This window comes from Somniosus microcephalus, chromosome 17, assembly GCF_052327205.1.
Source record: "Somniosus microcephalus isolate GS21.2 chromosome 17, FLI_Smic_1.0, whole genome shotgun sequence".
NCBI classification, from domain to species: Eukaryota; Metazoa; Chordata; class Chondrichthyes; order Squaliformes; family Somniosidae; genus Somniosus; species Somniosus microcephalus.
The window spans coordinates 27645270-27665301 of NC_141003.1; the positions used below are offsets into that span (position 1 = coordinate 27645270).

A 20032-nucleotide genomic window follows, 5' to 3' on the forward strand; every position below is an offset into this window, starting at 1 on the left:
GGCTTTGATTCTTCACAGATGTACCACCCTTGAGTTTGGCTACCTCCTCTCAGGTGAGTACTGTACTTATTCATGTAGATAGGTTACACCATGTACACTAAGGTGGAGTGCCCAAGCTTAGACTTCATGGGCCACATGGGTGTATACCATGACATCTTAGGTGCCACATATAAATTTAAAATCCTGTTCCCATTGATTTATCTCAAGTTGCCGACACTAACTGATCTTGGTGTTCTGGTTCAGGGTTTAACCAGCTCTATGGCAACATCCCTAAAAACAGCCTTTTCAAAACTTTCAAGCCCACAAATACAAACAGGGCAAATGGACAAATAGGCTTAAGTTGCCAAGGCGTGGGGTGTCACAGGTTGACACCCCTTCACTGAGTCATTTTTATCCCTCTGGGACTACAACAGGAGTGCCCAACCTGTGACCCAATCAAACCAACTTCCACTGTTGTACTGTAGGACAGTCTCTTTCCCTTCATAGTCATGCACCATCCTGACTTAGATATACTTCACTGTTCTTCCATCGTCGCTGGGTCAATATATATAAATATATATGGCACAGATATAGACATTGGAGAAGGATGGTGCAGTCAAGGATGTCAAAGGCAGCAGAGAGATCCAATAGGATGAGGAAAGCTGATGAGCTACAGTTGCAGTTACACAAGTTGTTACTTCAAACAGTGCAGTCTCAGTGCTGTGGAAAGGATGGAAACTGAAATGGAAATCTAAGCAAGCAGTGGTGGAGATGGGAGTGTAGTTGCAAGTCACTGATGTATCCCAGATCTTTGGAGAAAATGGGAGATTGGAACAGGGCAGTAGTTGAAGGGAATGGAAAACATTTGGGCTTTCTTCTTTTAAGAATGGGGTCGATAACAATGGTGTTGAAGAACGTAGGGATAGTGCCAGGGAATAGAAAGAGATCAGCAAGCATAAGGCTGAGGTGAGGAAATTGGGTGTTTAGGAGCTAGAACAAGAGGAGATTAAGAAAGCAGATAATATGCTTCATGATAAAATGAGCTTAATGAGGATTGGATGGGGAGGTAATGGAGAAACTGAAAAGTATGGGAAGGATTGAAGGTTTGAATGGGACGGGAGCAGAAGGATGGGAGCCAAGGAAAGTAGGAAAGGAGAGGAGGCAAAGGAGTTCTTTTGACTCAAAGAAGTTTATGAGTTCTTCGAATTTGGGGAGCCATTTCCAAGGGTGGTGGAAACCATGCTTTGCCACCAGCGCATATTGGAAAATTGAGAGCAGATACTTGGAAAAGTGTCCCCTTGGTGTACAAATTGAAGATGATGGGTTCTGTGGAAGAAACACCTGGTAGTAGAAAAGAGGAGGCTGATGTTGTTCCAGCTCTCCAGGAGGAACTTTGAATATTGCTCAGATTTAGCCATGGAAAGGGGACAATAGTACAGCTTGAGATGGACAAGAGAGAGTCGGCAGTGGGTGGCCAGACCACTCACTCACCGTGTGTTTGTCTGTATCAATGTTTGTAAATAGGGATTTAATATGTGTTTTAACAGTATCTAATATATCATAAATCACTGCATTACCATTACCGTAATAGAAAAAAATCACAACTCATCACATTTCTCGTGTTCTGCAATTTCAGGCTCCTTCATTCCTACACTTCAGACAAGCACTGAAATATTTCCCTTACCGCCAGAAATAGTAATCTTAGGTTGAGATTACGAGGGATCATTAAAGGGCCAGAGTACAAAAAGCCTTTACTGTGTCTGTCCGTGTAATGCCTGACCTGGTTTGACACTGGGAACAAACAATGGGAAGGATCCAGTTGTCGTGGTCCATGTTGGTACAAACGACGTAGATAGGACAAGGAAGACGGTTCTGTTAAAGGAGTATGAGCAGCTAGGGGTCAAATTAAAAAACAGAATCTCAAGGGTAATAATCTCTGGGTTATTACCTGAGCCACGAGCGAATTTGGCTAGGCTAAATAAAATTAAAGAGTTAAATGCGTGGCTCAAAGACTGGTGTGGGAGAAATGGGTTTTGCTTCTTGGGACACTGGCACCAGTACTGGGACAGGAGGGAGCTGTTCCGTTGGGACGGACTCCACTTGGCCAGTGCTGGGACTAGAGTCCTGGCGAATCATATAACTAGGGCTGTAGAGAGGGCTTTAAACTAATTAGTGGGGGGGAGGTTTCTAGAGAGCAAATAATAGAAATGACAACAGAGAAGGTCATAGACTTAGGTAGCAGTGGGGGAATTAAAAAACAGAACATGTCAGGAAGGGACAGAAGGTATGGAGTAAAAAGTAAAGTACTAAAAAGGGAAAAAACAGGAACTAAGTGTTACAAAACATATTTGAAAGTTCTTTATCTGAATGCACGTAGCATTCGTAACAAAATGAATGAGTTAACGGCACAAATAACGACATATGGGTATGATCTTGTGGCCATTACAGAAACATGGCTGCAGGGTGACCATGACTGGGAATTAAACATACCAGGTTATTTAACAATCAGGAAGGACAGGCAGGAAGGGAGAGGAGTTGGGGTGGCTATGTTAATAAAGGAAGGAATCACTATAATACAGAGAAATGATATTGGGTCAAAGGAGCAGGATAGTGAAACAGTTTGGGTGGAGATAAGGAATAATAAGGGGAAATAAACACGAGTGGGTGTAGTCTATAGGCCTCTGAACAGTTGCAACTCTGTTGGACGGAGTATTAATCAGGAAATAGTTGAGGCTTGTAATAAGGGAACAGCTATAATTATGGGGGATTTTAATTATCATATTAACTGGACAAATCAAATTGGGCAGAGCAGCCTTGAGGATGAGTTCATTGAGTGTATTAGGGATGGGTTTCTTGAGCAGTATGTAACTGAACCGACCAGGGGGCAAGCAACCTTAGATTTGGTCCTGTGTAATGAGACAGGATTAATTAAAAATGTCCTAGTAAAGGATCCCCTTGGAATGAGTGACCATAACATGGTTGAATTCCATATTCAATTAGAGGGTGAGAAGGTTGGATCTCAAACAAGCATGCTGAGCTTGAATAAAGGAGACTATGAAGGTATGAGAGCGGAATTGATTAGAGTGGACTGGGAAAATAGATTAAAGGGTAAGACGGTACATGATCAGTGGTGTACATTTAAGGAGTTATTTTACAACTTCCAAAAAATATATATTCCACTGAGGAAAAAAGGGTGTAAAAGAAAAGATAGCCATCCGTGGCTAAGTAAAGTAATTAAGGATAGTATCCGACTAAAAACAAGGGCATATAAGGTAGCCAAATCTAGTGGGAGGATGGAAGATTGGGAAGTCTTTAAAAGACAGCAAAAAATAACTGAAAGATTGATTAAGAAAGGGAAGATAGATTATGAAAGTAAATTAGCAAAAAATATAAAAACAGACAGCAAAAGTTTCTATAGTTAGATAAAAAGAAAAAGGGTGGCTAAAGTAAATGTTGGTCCCTTAGAGGATGAGACCGGGAAATTAATGGTGGGAAACATGGAGATGGCAAAAACGCTGAACAATTATTTTGTATCAGTCTTTACAGTAGAGGACACTAAGAATATCCCAACACTGGACAAATAGAGGGCTCTAGGGGGGGAGGAACTAAAGGCAATTAAAATCACTAAGGAAGTGGTACTTGGTAAAATAATGGGACTCAAGGCGGATAAGTCCCCTGGACCTGATGGCTTGCATCCTAGGGTCTTGAGGGAAGTGACGGTAGGGATTGTGGATGCATTGGTAATAATTTTCCAAAACTTCCTGGACTCAGCAAAGGTCCCGGCAGATTGGAAAACTGCTAATGTAACACCCTTATTTAAAAAGGGTAGTAGGCAGAAGGCTGGAAACTATAGACCTGTTAGCCTAACATCTGTGGTTGGTAAAATGTTAGAGTCCATTATTAAGGAGACAGTAACGGGACATTTGGATAAACATAATTTAATAGGACAAACTCAGCATGGTTTCATGAAGGGGAAGTCATGTTTGACAAATTTGCTTGAGTTTTTTGAGGAAGTAACATACAGGGTGGATAAAGGGGAACCAGTGGACGTAGTGTATTTAGACTTCCAAAAGGCATTTGACAAGGTGCCACACAAAAGATTATTGCTCAAGATAAAAAATCACGGGATTGGGGGTAATATTCTGGCGTGGGTGGAGGATTGGCTCTCTAACAGAAAGCAGAGAGTTGGGATAAATGGTTCGTTCTCAGATTGGCAACCAGTAACTAGTGGTGTTCCGCAGGGGTCAGTGCTGGGTCCCCAACTCTTTACAATCTATATTAACGATTTGGAGGAGGGGACCGAGTGTAACATATCAAAGTTTGCAGATGATACAAAGATGGGACGGAAAGTAGTGAGTGAGGAGGACATAAAAAACCTGCAAAGGGACATAGACAGGCTAAGCAAGTGGGCAGAGATTTGGCAGATGGAATACAATACTGGAAAGTGTGAGGTTATGCACTTTGGCAGGAAAAATCATAGAGCAAGTTATTATCTTAATGGCAAGAAACTGGAAAGTACTGAAGTACAAAGGGATCTGGGGGTCCTGGTGCACGAAACTCAAAAAGTTAGTATGCAGGTGCAGCAAGTGATCAAGAAGGCCAATGGAATGTTGGCTTTTATTGCTAGGGGGATGGAATATAAAAACAAGGAGGTATTGCTGCAGTTGTACAACGTATTGGTGAGACCGCACCTGGAATACTGCATACAGTTTTGGTGTCCATACTTAAGAAAAGACATACTTGCTCTCGAGTCAGTACAAAGAAGGTTCACTCGGTTAATCCCGGGGATGAGAGGGTGGTCATATGAGGAGAGGTTGAGTAGATTGGGACTCTACTCATTGGAGTTCAGAAGAATGAGAGGCGATCTTATTGAAACATATAAGATTGTGAAGGGGCTTGATCGGGTGGATGCGGTGAGGATGTTCCCAATGATGGGTGAAAATAGAACTAGGGGGCATAATCTTAGAATAAGGGGCTGCTCTTTCAAAACTGAGATGAGGAGAAACTTCTTCACTCAGAGGGTGGTAGGTTTGTGGAATTTGCTGCCCCAGAAAGCTGTGGAAGCTACATCATTAAATAAATTTAAAACAGAAATAGATAGTTTCCTAGAAGTAAAGGGAATTAAGGGTTACGGGGAGCGGGCAGGAAATTGGACGTGAGTCTAGGTTCGGAATGGTCATGGCCCTGTGGGTAGTGGAGTGGGCCCAGGGGCCATGTAGCCTGGGTGATTGGCAGATTGGGTGACCGCTTTGCGGAACACCTCCGTTCAGTCCGTAAGGGTGACCCCGAGCTTCCGGTCGCCTGTCATTTTAATTCACCGCTCCATTCCCACTCGGACCTCACCGTCCTTGGCCTCTTGTATTGTTCCACGGAAGCTCAACGTAAACTCGAGGAACAGCACCTCATCTTCCGATTAGGCAGTCTGCAGCCTTCCAGACTCAATATCGAGTTCAACAATTTCAGATCATAAGCTCGGCCCCCATTTCATTTTCTCTTGTAATTGTTCCACTCCTTTCCCCCCCCCTTTCCTTTTGTTTCTCTCTCACACCTGGCAGCTATCTTTTGCCCTGCCAGTACACTTTACACCTAATCCCAGCCTATTACCATCTTGTCTAGCTTCTAATCTCTTTTACTTCTTTGGTTTCTTTTATTCTTTTGTCCGATCGCAGCCCTGCCTTCGATCTAGTTTCTTTTCTTTCCAGTTTTGAAGAAGGGTCCAACCCGAAACGTCAACTCAAATTTCTCTCCACGGATGTTGCCTGACCTGCTGAGTTTTTCCAGCATTTTCTGTTGTTATTTCGGATTTCTAACATCTGCAGTATTTTGCTATCGTAGCCTGGTTCTGCTCCTACTGTATTCTAATTCTGTGTTAGATTTCAGGAGATGGTTTTATTCCTGTTCCTGGCTGGGGTGGAGATCGCTTTTACAGAAGGTAAGTACTGTAGAAAATATAGGGACAGAGTGATCTCCTGGAAGAATTTCGATCGCCTAGATGGGTCGGAGAGGAATTTCCCAGATTTTTTTCTCCCAAATTGGCCATTGGGTCTTTTATCTGGTTTTTCGCCTCTCCCGGGAGATCACATGGGTTCGGGTGGATGGAGAGTGATAGAAGATTTGAGGTTAGGATCGGATCAGCCATGATCTTATTGAGTGGTGGAGCAGGCTCGAGGGGCCGATTGGCCTACTCCTGCTCCTATTTCTTATGTTCTTATGTTCTGTTGGCGTACTACACCTTCGTGACTACAAAAATTCACCAAAAGCTATCAGTTTTAAATGCAAAATTTAAGTGCTGTGGGTTGTGCTGAATGTGAAACTGTTCAAAATGCACATTTGAATATGTTGAATTGGTAGTTCAGGTGTACTCTATTGGTGCACACAAAATCAAATAAGCTGTAACTAAAAAACCATTAAATAAAACTTAACAACTTAAATTAAAATGTGGTTGCCGGGGGTGATGGTGCACTCCAGTCCCTGCGGTGCCCACTGGTCGCGGAAGGCCTCGAGCGTGCTGGCGAACACCGCGTGCTCCATCTCCAGGGCCACCCGGGCGCGAACGTGGCTGTGGAAGAGAGGCAGGCAGTCAGGCCGAACGACCCCCTTGACTGCTCGCTGCCTGGACCAGGTGATGGCCACTTTGGCCAGGCCCAGGAGCAGTCCTACGAGGAGGTCCCCCAATCTGCCCGCTCCCCTCCTCACCGGGTGACCAAAGATCAGGAGCGTGGGACTGAAGTGCAGCCAAAAATCGAGGAGCAGCCCCTTTGAATAATGGAAGAGGGACTGCAACCTCTCACACTTGGTATAAACATGGTACACGGACTCCTCCAGGTAGTCCAGGCATAAGTGAGGTTGACTAACAATGGCCCAGAAATGCGGGTCCCAACGCGTGAGTACGCACAGGGTACTCATGCGTAGGCCCAACGAAAGTGCCGGTTTTGTGCATGCGCGGGAAACCGGCACTTCTGTTCCCCTGAAAGAAGGGGTTGAGAGGTGGAACGCGTGCACGGGAGAGGCAGCGCGTGCACATCGAACTTACATTTTTATTGCAGGTTTCTCCGGGAGGGTAAGTCGCCAGCAGTTACACTTTTTAAAACCAGGCGCAAGGCCTGCTTTTAACAAGGTAAGTGGTGAATTAATTAAAATTAAAACATTTTTTCCACAGGTTTATTATTTTTAAATACTTTAAAGAAAGGTAAGTTTATTTTTAGCCCTGTTAGAAAATGTAATTAATTTTTTCAAAAATTTAAATTATTGTTTAACATAGTTATTTCATGTAATTTATAGTTATTTTAAAAATGAGATTTAAAAAAAAAATGTATTTGAAGATTTAGTGATTTTGGGGGCTTATAGTATTTATAAGTTTGACAGCTCTTCCTGTCAAACTTACGAATGAAGCATTCCCTGCTACCATTGGCTCTCCATGGCCCAAGTGATCCCAGGGGACGCATCGAACTAACTGCGCCCCTGGGATATGCAAGCACTGCGCGCGCCGGCAGTTGAAGGAGGCCCAGGATCGGAATCCCACGGGGGCCCACAGCTCAACGGCCAGCGCAGGTCGGGGGCTTGCGCCTGCGGGAAGCCCACGACCCGAATTTCTGGGCCAATGTTACATATGCAAAAGTTCGTCAAGAACTGTGTGACAAAAATTATGTATTTTTGTCTAGGTCTTGATTTGGTGGCTGTCTCTAAAATTCAGTCACCATTCAGGGAGTTTTGCACCAGCCCTGTGCTGGGGGAGACTTTCAATTGTCGGCCACCCGTTTCTCGTCTGAAAAACAGGTGATCGGGAGTTGAAAATCCGGTGGGGACCTTGTGAAGTCAATAGAAAAGAAAATTGGGCGTGGTGCCCATTCGCTATATTCACTCGACTGGCGCAGACCAATTTCACCTCCAGTGAGTTTCCAGCCACTCAGGAATTTCTTTCTCAATCTCCATGACTTCAGATCTTCAAACGTGGCATGACAGTAAACAATGTCACATTTCTTCATCTGCTTCAAGATCCATTCTACAGGAACAAGTGTAATATTCTAATCCAAGTTAAAAGAAAAAGGAAACATACTTTGTTACCCATAGCAGGTTTGCTGGTGACTAGCAGTAGCATATCCATTTATGTGGGCAAAATAGCTCAGACACTGGGGGGTCGATTTTCCCGAAGCTGTCAGGAAGAAGGCGAGACTGCAACTTTTGGGTTTTAGACCCGCCTACTTCAATGTCCGGCCAATCCACGCGATTTTCCCTTGATTGACCTTGTTGAGCTCGCCCAGCGGGCTCAGCAGGCCAATTAAGGGCCATCCGGCAACAGGTGACGTCACAGACTGCAATTTCATCTGTCAAGAGTTTTTGACAGATGAAATATCAGTGTTTCACAGTTGTTTGAAGCTGTGAAACACTGATAGTCCGAGTTCTAACCTGAGTCCTTCTGCACAGACTCAGTTAGAACTCACACCGGCACTCAAAGCTGAAGGCTGTCATTTTTCACAGATCGCAGCCGTTCAACTTTAAGTGCCGGCTGAGTGATGTGCTCCCGACGGCTACAGGAAGAAAGGCTGTAAAGGTGAGTACAGGTAAGTAAAAGTTCTTTACACACTTTAGACACACCAAACACACTTACCTTTGCACTCATGCACCCATCACTCACCTGAACACTGACATCGCGACCCCCTCCAACTCCTTCAACCCGACGGCCCGCCTGCTCTAACCTGGCGTGGTTTGGAGCCGTCGGGAATCCCACACGACACCCCTCAAAATAGGGATTAGGCTAAAAATTGTCTGTTAACTACCTGTTAACAGGCAGTTAATTGGCACTAATCCCTTCCCGCCTGGTTTCGGCGGGTCCCATTGCGGGGCGGGTACCCGCCGCCTCTGAAAGGTGCGTGGGGCGGGGTTTTGGGCGGGATGGTGTCGGGACCCCCGAATTCGGGATTTCCCCCCCCCCCCACACGCCTGAAACCCCGCCTGACGGCTCTACGAAAATCGACCCCTGGTAGTGGGGAAGGAAAGATTTAGAGGAACTTCTACTCCAAGGCTTTTGGTGAGGTAGGTTCTCCCTTTCTGAAACCATGTTGATTGTCACTTACCAGAATATTTTCATATAGATGATTCTCAGCTTTGTTCTTAACCACTGATCCTATCTTTTGGCCAGTTACTAATGAAAGACTAAAGGGTCTATATGTGAAGGAATTCTACTTTATAACTTAAAAAAAATACACTACCTTATAAAGAATTCTACCTTATATAACTTCTTTAAAAACAAGACAAGCTGGATTTGGAAATCCTAGCTATGAAAGAATTCTAACCTTATTAAAACAGGACAATTGTTGACCCTGAATAAGTAACCTTATTAAAACAGGACAATGGTCAACCCTGGATAAATGATCTTGATTAAACTTCTTAAGAATGACACATGATGTAATGGACAAGGCACAAACAAAGGGCATCTGCCCTTTTAACATAAATGGTAAACTCCCAATAACTATTGATAATACAGGAAACTCTCGTTTAAACGGCACCTAAATATCCGGAATTCTCTATTAACCGACAAAATTCATATTCCGAAAACAACACCTCAATAACCGGAAATGTTGCCGAGTCCAAGCCTCCCGCGGTGGCTAAGTTAGTCAGTGGGGGTAGTTCTCCAAACTGCCACTACTCGGCTTCTTGGCGCTGTCGGAAGTCCGAACACCTCAATAACAGGAGTCTGACTCTCCCGCGCAGTATACAGTCGTTTACTGTATAAGTTTTGTTTTACTGTTAAGTAATTAAAGAGTTATGGATTACCCTCAACTGGCAGTACTGTACTTAATCAAGCATCTTCCACCATCCATTTAACACAACATTCTGTAGGTGAGTACCCAATTACTGTATACTGCACATTTCTTTATTTTTTATTTTTGTTTGTTAAAAATAGCCTCGGTAGATAACCCTCTCCGTCATCCGGAATTTTTAATCAACCGGCACCATCCCGGTCCCGTCGGTGCTGGATACCAAAGAGTTTCCTGTACAGCAGTAAGAAGTGCAGGTGTCAGCTAAAAGATGATTAGTGATAATTAACTTGGATCAACATGAAACCTTATGAAAAACAACTGAAAAGAGTACAAATATTGAAGTCTCGAATGAGATATCAGGCTTGCTTTAATCAGGCAAGGCGATTCTCGACTACAGGGGAGGCTCTGTAGTTCTTCCTTCTTTTGTACCTCGGGGATTGAAGGTAACTGCTACCTTGATAGTTGATGGATATCCTGTATAGAAAATTTTAAGAACGGTAATACTGTAGCGAAGTTAAGATTTATAAGTAAGATTCTCTGTTAAAAATAGGCTCGTATTTTTTCTCTTTTTAGAACGGTTAACGTTGTGATTGATTCACCAACTGTAAATTGCATGTCGGTTCTTTTCATATAATCTCTATATATTTTAGAATTGTCTCACATAAGTCTTCTGTATCAATAACTCACGAACCCAATCTCTGTACACTCTTTGCTGAAGAGGTACATGTCTGAGGGGAGATCTCCGGATCCTTATAATATCCGGGACGTTACAATCTGGTTAAACTTAATAATCCCATTGATCAGAAACTGAACTGGACCAGCCATATAAATACTGTGGCTACAAGAGCAGGCCAGAGGCTGGGAATTCTGCGGCGAGTGTCTCACCTCCTGACTCCCCAAAGCCTTTCCACCATCTACAAGGCACAAGTCAGGAGTGTGATGGAATACTCTCCACTTGCCTGGATGAGTGCAGCTCCAACAACACTCAAGAAAGTCGACACCATTCAGGATAAAGCAGCCCGCTTGATTGGCACTCCATCCACCACCTTCAACATTCACTCCCTCCACCACCGGCGCACTGTGGCTGCAGTGTGTACCATCTACAAGATGCACTGCAGCAACTCGCCAAAGCTCCTTCAACAGCACCTTCCAAACCCGCGACCTCTACCACTTAGAAGGACAAGGGCAGCAGACGCATGGGAACATCACCACCTACAAGTTCCCCTCCAAGCCACACACCATCCTGACTTGGACCTGTATCGCCGTTCCTTCATTGTCGCTGGGCCAAAATCCTGGAACTCCCTTCCTAACAGCATTGTGGGTGTACCTGCACCATATGGACTGCAGCGGTTCAAGAAGGCGGCTCACCACCATCTTCTCAAGGGCAATTAGGGATGGGCACTAAATGCAGGCCTAGCCAGCGACGCCCACATCCCATCAATGAATAAATTTTTTTTTAAAGTGCTATCTGGAGGGCTGTAACATTCTCAGGTTGTTCCTTTCCTTTAGGGAGAGATAGACCGGACCTTTAGACCCAGTTAAGCATCTTTAGGATTCGGCTACCTCAGCCTTTAGTTGAAAGTGAACATCTGAGAAATACGCCTGATCCGGGATAGTCCCAAACGGGCTAGGACTTGTAAAAATCTTTCAGTTAGTGCCCAACGTGTGTGTTAACGAGTTTATACAGAACTTATATTTATATCTATATCCATCTCATAGATTAAGTATAGAAGGAGTGTTTTACTGACAGTGGTACTAAGACCCAGATTTACGTCTCTAGAGATGACAAGTCCCTGATCAGGCCTTGTAGAACTTAAATCAGAACTCCCTCAATACACCATTGAGGTTTAGAAATTTCTTATAAAGTTCATATTAAATCCTAACCGAGGTTAGGTCCTGACGAAATGGCAAACCCTGTTGGAATTGGCCAAATCTTTTTATTAGGAAATTCAAACAATTGCTTTATTAGGGGAAATAACCCTATCCCTGACATGAATCTTGTCATTCATGTGGAATGACTTATGAAATAATACTGGGCGGCCTGCTGGTGGCGCTGTCCAGGGAGAGTGTAAATACTCAGGCATGGGCCCAGCTTGTGCAGGACATTCTTTAACAGGAACTAGTGAAGGACACAACTAGATCTCCATGTTGAAAAACAGTTGATTAAAGCCTTGTTTAATACTCAGACCAAGTGCCTAGTAGTTTTCTTACATCAATCCCTATACCTCAACAAGACCAAGTAATAATTTTTGAATTAGAAGGCTTTGATGCCAATGGAGCCGTTAGAACACATGGCATGATTGATGCTGATCCCCAGAACCAGGGGATACAGAATATCCAGTGGGATAATCAAACAAATACTCCAAACCCACTAAATTCCTTAATGATAAGGTGCACACCCGCACAATTGGGAGGCCTAATGAACGGTGCCCAACAAGGTGAAGGCAACCATGGCTGAATAGTAGGACACGGAGCAGTGTATGTTGCTGGAGGCCATGGATTCCGGCTAAGGTGGCAAGCTCATGATGAAATAAATTAACAGAATATTCGAGAAGAAGACTATAGACAGCTTAGAATCCATTATAGCCAATGCAGACAGGCACTAGCTCAATCTTATCTAAATGCTGTAGGCGCAATGATTAATGGTCCAGTAAGCCAACCCCAGCAACCACACATTGCACCCCTAGGTCAAGTAAACCGGAGCTCTATCTACACGATGTGTGGTAGACCAGGAAACACCAGCCAGGAAAAAACTTGCTGGATTCTAACTAACCTTGATAAATTGGAAACCTGTTGCTAAGGTTGGAATGCCCAACACCTGAGGCAACTACTACAAATGATACTAAGTTCAGACTTAATTCCCCCATTAAACCAGTATAACAACTGGGTTCAAATATATGCCTATATATGTTCTCACGGCAACTCAGGGAGGGCATTTAATGGGTTCCATCAAGGAAATACTCACCAATATAGCCAAAACTAAAGGGTTGGTAGCTGCCTACAGATTAGGCAAAGTACTCACACAGGATAACTGGGACATTGTCCACGGTTGCCTGGCCAATCAATACCAAAATACAGCCCTCAAACTTGCCTGTGAGGGTGCTCTAAACAATTATCGAGATAACCAACAAAAATGGGATAATGTCAAATGCATTATCCAATTAAATCACGACCTATTATGTTTACCCCAAACTAAACCTATAATGAGACCAGAAACTAGGGATAGAAATACCAGAGAAGGTACCTTTAGTACTCAGAAAAAAGTACCGCATAGACCCAAGTCTCAAGCCCACCTCGCCCAGACACAAACTCGTGGCTCAGGGCCCCGAGGAGGATATTCCAGAAGGTTTACACCCCCAACTCGCCCACAGCAGGAGAAAGATCTCTCCCCGGAAAGATGGGACAGACAAGGGGCTAGATCTGGAAGGGAAAGCAAAGGACAGTGGAATCTCTATGGGGACAACTGTTACACTGGCCAAAACTATCAGAGAGCCATGGGAGGACACCAGGGTGATCGAAATAGGGATCAAAAAGATTCCCAGCAGAACCGACGTCCACCCCAATGGGAGAATCGTCAAGATATTAAATGGTCCGACAGACCCCCTAAGGGATCTGGAAAGAATGATACCCCCAAGAGGGAGAAACAGAATTGTCAGGTGATTCATATAAACAGGCATACCACTGGAACAGTACACTCAAAAGGCAACAGTCTTGCATGCGAACAAGCAAAATGTTCGGTCTGCATGACACCCCCTCGAGAGGGGCCTGCCAAAATTAGTGTTAGCACTAGGGCAGAACGGGCAGCTAATCAGGATGAGGAACTGATTCAGCTATTAGGCCCAACAAAAGAGAATCCACCAGGATATCCATCAAAGTACTTTTACTCAGAAACCCCTACTGGAATTGTGCTAGTTAAGTACTCCCGAGACACAAATGAGAACAGCTTGTAAAAAAAGCTCGTGAGGGCATAGGTCAAGCACATTGCGATGCCAGAACAACATTCTGCAAATTGATTCCCTTATACTGGTGGCCAGGCATGCTTAAGGCCTGTAAAACATACGTGGCAAATTGTGAGCCATGCAATTTAACCAATAAATCATCACTAATTAAGCCACCACCATTGGCTCCTGTGGAAGCTGAGGAACCAATGGGAAAATTCTTTATTGATTTCATTGGACTACTTCCCCCGTCTTTGGGATGCAGGTATGTTTTCGTTTGTGTTGGTGGATGCACTTCCTTCTGCTGGTTGGTCCCCACAAAAACTGTTTCGGAAAACGCACTGGTCAGTGCTATTACTGACATAATTACTGTAGTTGGTGCACCCAAAATCTTACACTCCGATCAAGGCGGAGCCTTTGTCTCCAATGTCTTAAAAGACTACTGTGAACAAAGGGGGACTGGGTTAGAGCACAGCATGTCAGGTCATCCGCAATCAGCGGGGCTGGTGGAACGTAAAAACCAGGAAGTAAAAAGCTATTGGTCAAACTGCTGAGAATCAGGGGAAATAAGTGGACTGCCGTCAGCTATTACTTAATAATGTGCCCGCATCTGCATCAGGGACAGTGTCCCCTAAAACTCCATATTATCTAATGTATGGAGTTGAGATGCATATACCGCTTACCCATGGTTCTTTTATTGCCTCTACACTCTCTGATTCCTTGACCCGACAGCAACAGTTAGATTTGAAAAAAGAAATAACAGATGAGATACATCAAATTGATCAGAGGTTAAGGGAGACAAATAGGCAAAAACAATTGACAAACAAAGCATGGCAACCCCTAGCAGGGGAATGGGTTCAGGAAAAGAAGTTCGAGCAAAGACCTGGTTTAAGACCTAAGTGGAAAAAAACTGTTCAAATACATTCCATTATTAATGAAAGAACTGTTGAAATACATACTAATCAGCTGAACAGTTAGCAAACTCTTAAAACTATCTCCATAGACAATCTGAAAAGGTGTCCTGCGGGATACCGGAATGGAGGAACAATACAAGGTGCAGTCGTACACTGTCTTCCAAGGCCCAGCTTGGAGCACGACACCGGAAACGGATGCGACTGAACTACTGATGATGGTCAGCCAGACAGTGTCGCCGACTCCTCTACACGATGCTTGGCAATGCCTCAGAAATTGGTTTCGCAAAAAGCCACAACTGAAACGAGTAAAGACCAAACAAGTTACTTCAACGAAGGAGGAAAACACTGCGGATGGAGAGGAATCAACCGAGCTTCTGGCAAGGCCTTTAAGAAGAAAAAGAAAACCAAAGTTTCCTGATGACAAAATGAACTCTCGACCGAAACAAAGATTGAGATGCTGCTGTTTTACTTCAGCTTTACTTATCCTTCTACTTGTAGAGTTAATTACCACCCTTCGGACTGTAATTAAATACGGGGCCTATATCCAAACTCGAAAAACTGAAGACTTGTTTCAAGACTATCCTTCTCACGACGGCAATGCCAACTCTACTGCAAATTCTACAATTGTTTTTAGGAAATGTCGCACTACAAAAACTCATAACGACACGTCTACCCTTACCAAGGTTCGACTTCCTTTTGGCATCATTTCGATACCTCAACCTCAGCCACTTGTGTCATCGCCTGGCTCCACACAAGTCGACCTCAACACCACAATATTAGCTAAGACTCTTGAAATTAAATCAGTTCAAAAAGAAAATGAACTTAGTTAGAAGACTCAACGCAACCATGAGGAACCTTCGAAGAGAAAACCCATCCTTCCAGATGTCAGCTGGAGATCCTGGGGAAAAGACAACACATGAGCAATGCTTTGAGCAGGTGGGTCACTGCTACTTCATTGACTGGGGTAGGCAGAAAAAATATCCTCACACCAACGGGCTTGGAAAACATCCCCCGTCTACGTCCACAACCACTGCTATCCCCATGACATCTTTAAGGACACAGACCGATCCCTGTAGGGGAATGATGTGAAATCATTGTCAAACACCCCAGGAGTCAGGCGTGTTTGGATCCACTTCCACTATTTGGCAACATGTCCCTTCTAATTCTGCTCCATCGTTCCGTCTCTGGCACAACAACAAGCCCATGATTTTACTACCCGTTGATGAGGGGCTTCCTTACAATTCAACAATATTTTGTTCCTCAAAATTTTATTCTGACTCCTTTAACAACACCTGGGGCTATGATGGAATGGAGGAGATCACTCAAATGCTCGTTGACGACTGCAAGATTCAAAATCCCAATTCGTCAAATGACAAGTATCACCTTGATGGATCTTGCCTACCCCAAGATTGGAATTCCAATGGTACCGGTCTTCCGGACAAAGACAATGCATGTGAAATGCCAGAAATGTATTATTACTTAAATACCTCACATTGTGCGATCTCCTGCAGACGTGAGGAGATCATACACTTTTCTAAGTTTAAATCAACTCACATTTGGATGGGTGATAACGAGTGTAACGGACCAGTTCACTATAACCTTGGTGAAGTACGATGGCACAAAGGAAAACACGGAGGAAGGAATCTTCTTTGTATTTAAAAGCTATCCTCCAATGGGACATACACCTGTTATAAAGACAATCATCTACCCAATGACACTTCTACTGACCGCCACCTGGTCAACTGGATTCAACTATCAATTGCTGATCTTATGGGACATTACTCAGCGTATCAAGCTTCAGCCAACTCAAACAACACTGCAACGTCTCCTTGACTCGCATGAATAACTCACCTCTACAGAACATTACATGCCAATTGGACATTCTAATTACATGTTGTTTCGCTAATTGCATGACAATGTACCTGTCATTCTTTCAGTTTCTGTCCAATTTGAAATAAGGCAAAACATTGTCCTGGAAATGACTTAGAGGAATTTTAATGTAGCACATGATCAGACTATTGTAAATCTCATGAAATTAATGTTGTTTGATGTACTATTGAAACCTTGTTTGAAAAATACTGACCAAATCCTGCCCTTGATACTCAAGCTCATTTTTTGGTCAAAAGTGGGGTTGTGAAGGAATTCTACCTTATAACTTTTTTTTAAATACACTATCAGTTAAAAGATGATTAGTGATAATTAACTTGGATCAACAAGAAACCTTATGAAAAATAACTGAAAAGGGTATCAATATTGAAGTCTCGAATCAGGCAAGGCGATTCTCGACTACAACGTTGCGATTGACTGATTCACCAACTGTAAATTGCATGTCGGTTCTTTTAATAAATCTCTATATATTTTTAGAATTGTCTCACATAATTCTTCAGTATCAATAACTCGTGAACCCAAGCTCTGTACACTCTTTGGTGAAGAGTTACATTTCTGAGGGGAGATCTCCGGACCCTTATAATATCCGGGATGTTAAACTTAAACTTAATAAAGGTGCTATCTGAAGGATGGTACATTCTCAGGTTGCTCCTTTCCTTTAGGGAGAGATAGATCGGACCTTTAGACCCAATTAAGCATCTTTAGGATTCGGCTACCTCAACCTTTAGTTGAAAGTGAACATCTGAGAAATACGCCTGATCTGGGATAGTCCCAAAGGGGCTAGGACAAGTAAATATCCTTTCATATAATTACCCCGATTTGTTTTATTGCCATTCTTAACATGTTGGCTTCTTTCCAATCCACTGGGATCTTCTCTGTATTCACTGACACCCGGATCTTCTCTGTATTCACTGACACCCTCAAGATGACTATCAGTCCTTCATAGAACCAAGGCTATTATAAAAGCTTCTGATATTAATTATTTTTGTGCATAGCAATGGGATAACAACAGTGTGCAATGGGAGACAACTTTAATGAGGCCAAGTGTCTTATGAAATTGACCAACTGCACAATAAAGCCTGAACAATAAGTGTTGGTATTCAAAGGGAGAAACCCGAAACCTTCCCATGTCCTAATCCATGCTCTAAAACATCCTTCATTTAGAAGCAAGGTCTACTTTCCTTTTAGACTTCTGTAAGAGGCAGAATTCTAGCCAATGACATAGGGGGCGATTTTGCCAGCCCTGGGGAGGCGGGTTTGGAGGCGAGACTGCCGGGAAAATGGCAGAATTTTGGGGGTGGATGCCCATCCAGCCCTCAACCCGCCTCCATGCCATCTTGCCAGGAGGCAGGTAACCATCCCGCGCGAGGTCCTGTCTCCTTGGAGGTGGGAAGGGATTAAAGCCTATTAACTGCCTGTTAACAGGTAGTTAACAGGCAGCAAATAGGATTATTCTCTTTTTGCTCTCACAAGTGTGGGCTTCCCGAAGGCTCCGAAACCCGCCAGGGTCGCTGAGGCGAGTAGAGGGTCTGCGGGGGTCAAAAGTGTGCTGTGGAGGTGAGTGATGGGTGCAAGTGTGAAGAGGTGAGTATCTGAGGTAAGTGCAAAGTGTTAGAAAAAGTGTACTTACCTTTGTTTCTTCCTGCAGGCTTCAATCGGTGGGTATGCGGAGAGTCTCGCACCTCTGCGGTAGAGACGACAGATGGCCACTGCATTCTCCAATGCAACAACCATCTCATTTCTGCAAAAGAAAGAGGTTTGATGAGGTCTTGAATTCAAGAACTCATCAAACTAGAGAATGTCAGTGTTTGACAGCTTCACAGAGCTGTCAAACGATGACAATTCATCTGTCAACGTTGACCTTCTCTGCAACCGGCTTTCCCTTAATTGGCCTGCTAAACCAGCTGGGCGGGCTTAACAAGGTCAATCAAGGGAGCGTGGGTTGGCCAGACGTTGAATGAGGTGGGACTGAAACCCGACAAGTGGGTATCCCACCTCCAAAAGCTCCCCATTGGCAAAATCAGCCCCAAAGTCAGGCAGAAGTGGTGTGTATGCATATTGGCATTCTATCCAGACTTTCTGGATTAAGTGCAGGTCCAGTAGCTCATGTTTCTGTGGCATAAAAGCTAGCACATCTGGAATGATTGAAACATCAGTGAAATACAGCAAATTGCCTCAAAGGCCTTGAATGTTAATGTGATATAATGTCAAGTTACAATCTAGTAATCTGAGATCATTAAATTATCCAACTGAATGCTCCACAAACTTGTAGATAATGACTTTCCCTTTTTTGCCAGACTTGCATTTGTGCAGAAGGTAGATGAATCTTGATGTGTAGAATGTGTAAATACTATAAGCTCCAGCATCTTACTTTGTAGTTACTCTGAAGCTTGTGTGGAATAAAGAGAACAAAGTATATTGTAATTCTATGGAAATAAAGTGAGCTGTTTTAAGCTGGTAAGGGTTATACTCATGAGAGGGTTATACAGGTGACTGGAGTTTGTCCAGTTCCAATCTCAGGCAAGTCTTTTCCAGAGTGCAAATGGCAGAGAGGGGCCTTAGATTTTCCGGTCCGTGTTATTTCAAGGCCGGTGTTACAGTATCACCAATCAGAAAATCCAGGCTGCAGTATTGAAGCCTTGAATTCAGCTCCCATGAGGAGGCTTCTAACACCTCCTTCACACTCACATGCGCATTGTATGGACAAGTTTATTGATTTTGCTGTAAATTATTTAATTTTTTATTATGCTTCTTATGTAAAAAATGTTATTTATATTACTGCATACATGGCTCGTTTGCCGGCACTCCCGATCCCTGGTGGACCAGCTGGGCACCAGGACACGCTGCGCCAGGCCGTTCCCCTTTAATAAGGGGAGGAAGGCCTGCAGTACCGCGGCGCGACGTGTGCTGCGGCATGTAGCGTCACGATATTGGCTCACAACGCCCTAAGAGGGAGGCAGGGCGCTTCCAGTAGCGCCCCTCCTCCCTCTCGGGGCGCTACCTGAGAAAATCAGATAGGGGGTGCTACCCAATTTTTACCCTTCAATCTCATGGGGTAAAATATGATTAGTGAAAGTGAGCCATTTTCCCACTATTATGAGGAAGATAAAAGTATACGGTAAGGGCAATTAATGGTGAGCTTCTCTAATACAGCTGCTGGTGGCTAGCTCAGGTCTGATAGACCCAGAGGGTTGATTAGTGGTGGGGGTTGGGGGCGGGAGGGAGGGGGGGAGGCAAAAAATGATCATGGAGACCAGTGCAGAGAAGGGGACCAGCAACACGTTATTAGCAATACTAATACACATACTAAATCAATCCTTACTTTCTCTGCCAAAGGTACAACAGTTTTAAAATAAACTCTTGAGTTTTTATTCATGTATATCAAAGGATGTTTCAAGTCCACAACTGCACAAGTTTCTGTAAACGTGGCACAAGTCGAACATTGATTCTGGACACTGAACTTTTGTACTGTACTTTTTCATCGCTAAAATCAGTATATTTTTTTTAAATAATGGCTCCACTGGGAAATTGGGTACCGTAAACATATTAGGTC

General features: G+C 43.7%; 1 protein-coding gene across 9 annotated transcripts in view; it reads right to left on the reverse strand.

The window, feature by feature from the left end:
• The window catches only part of LOC147105595 (caldesmon-like), a 256048-nt gene that overhangs the window by 134454 nt on the left and 101562 nt on the right, over window positions 1-20032 (reverse strand). The gene's annotated exons all lie outside the window — the stretch shown is intronic.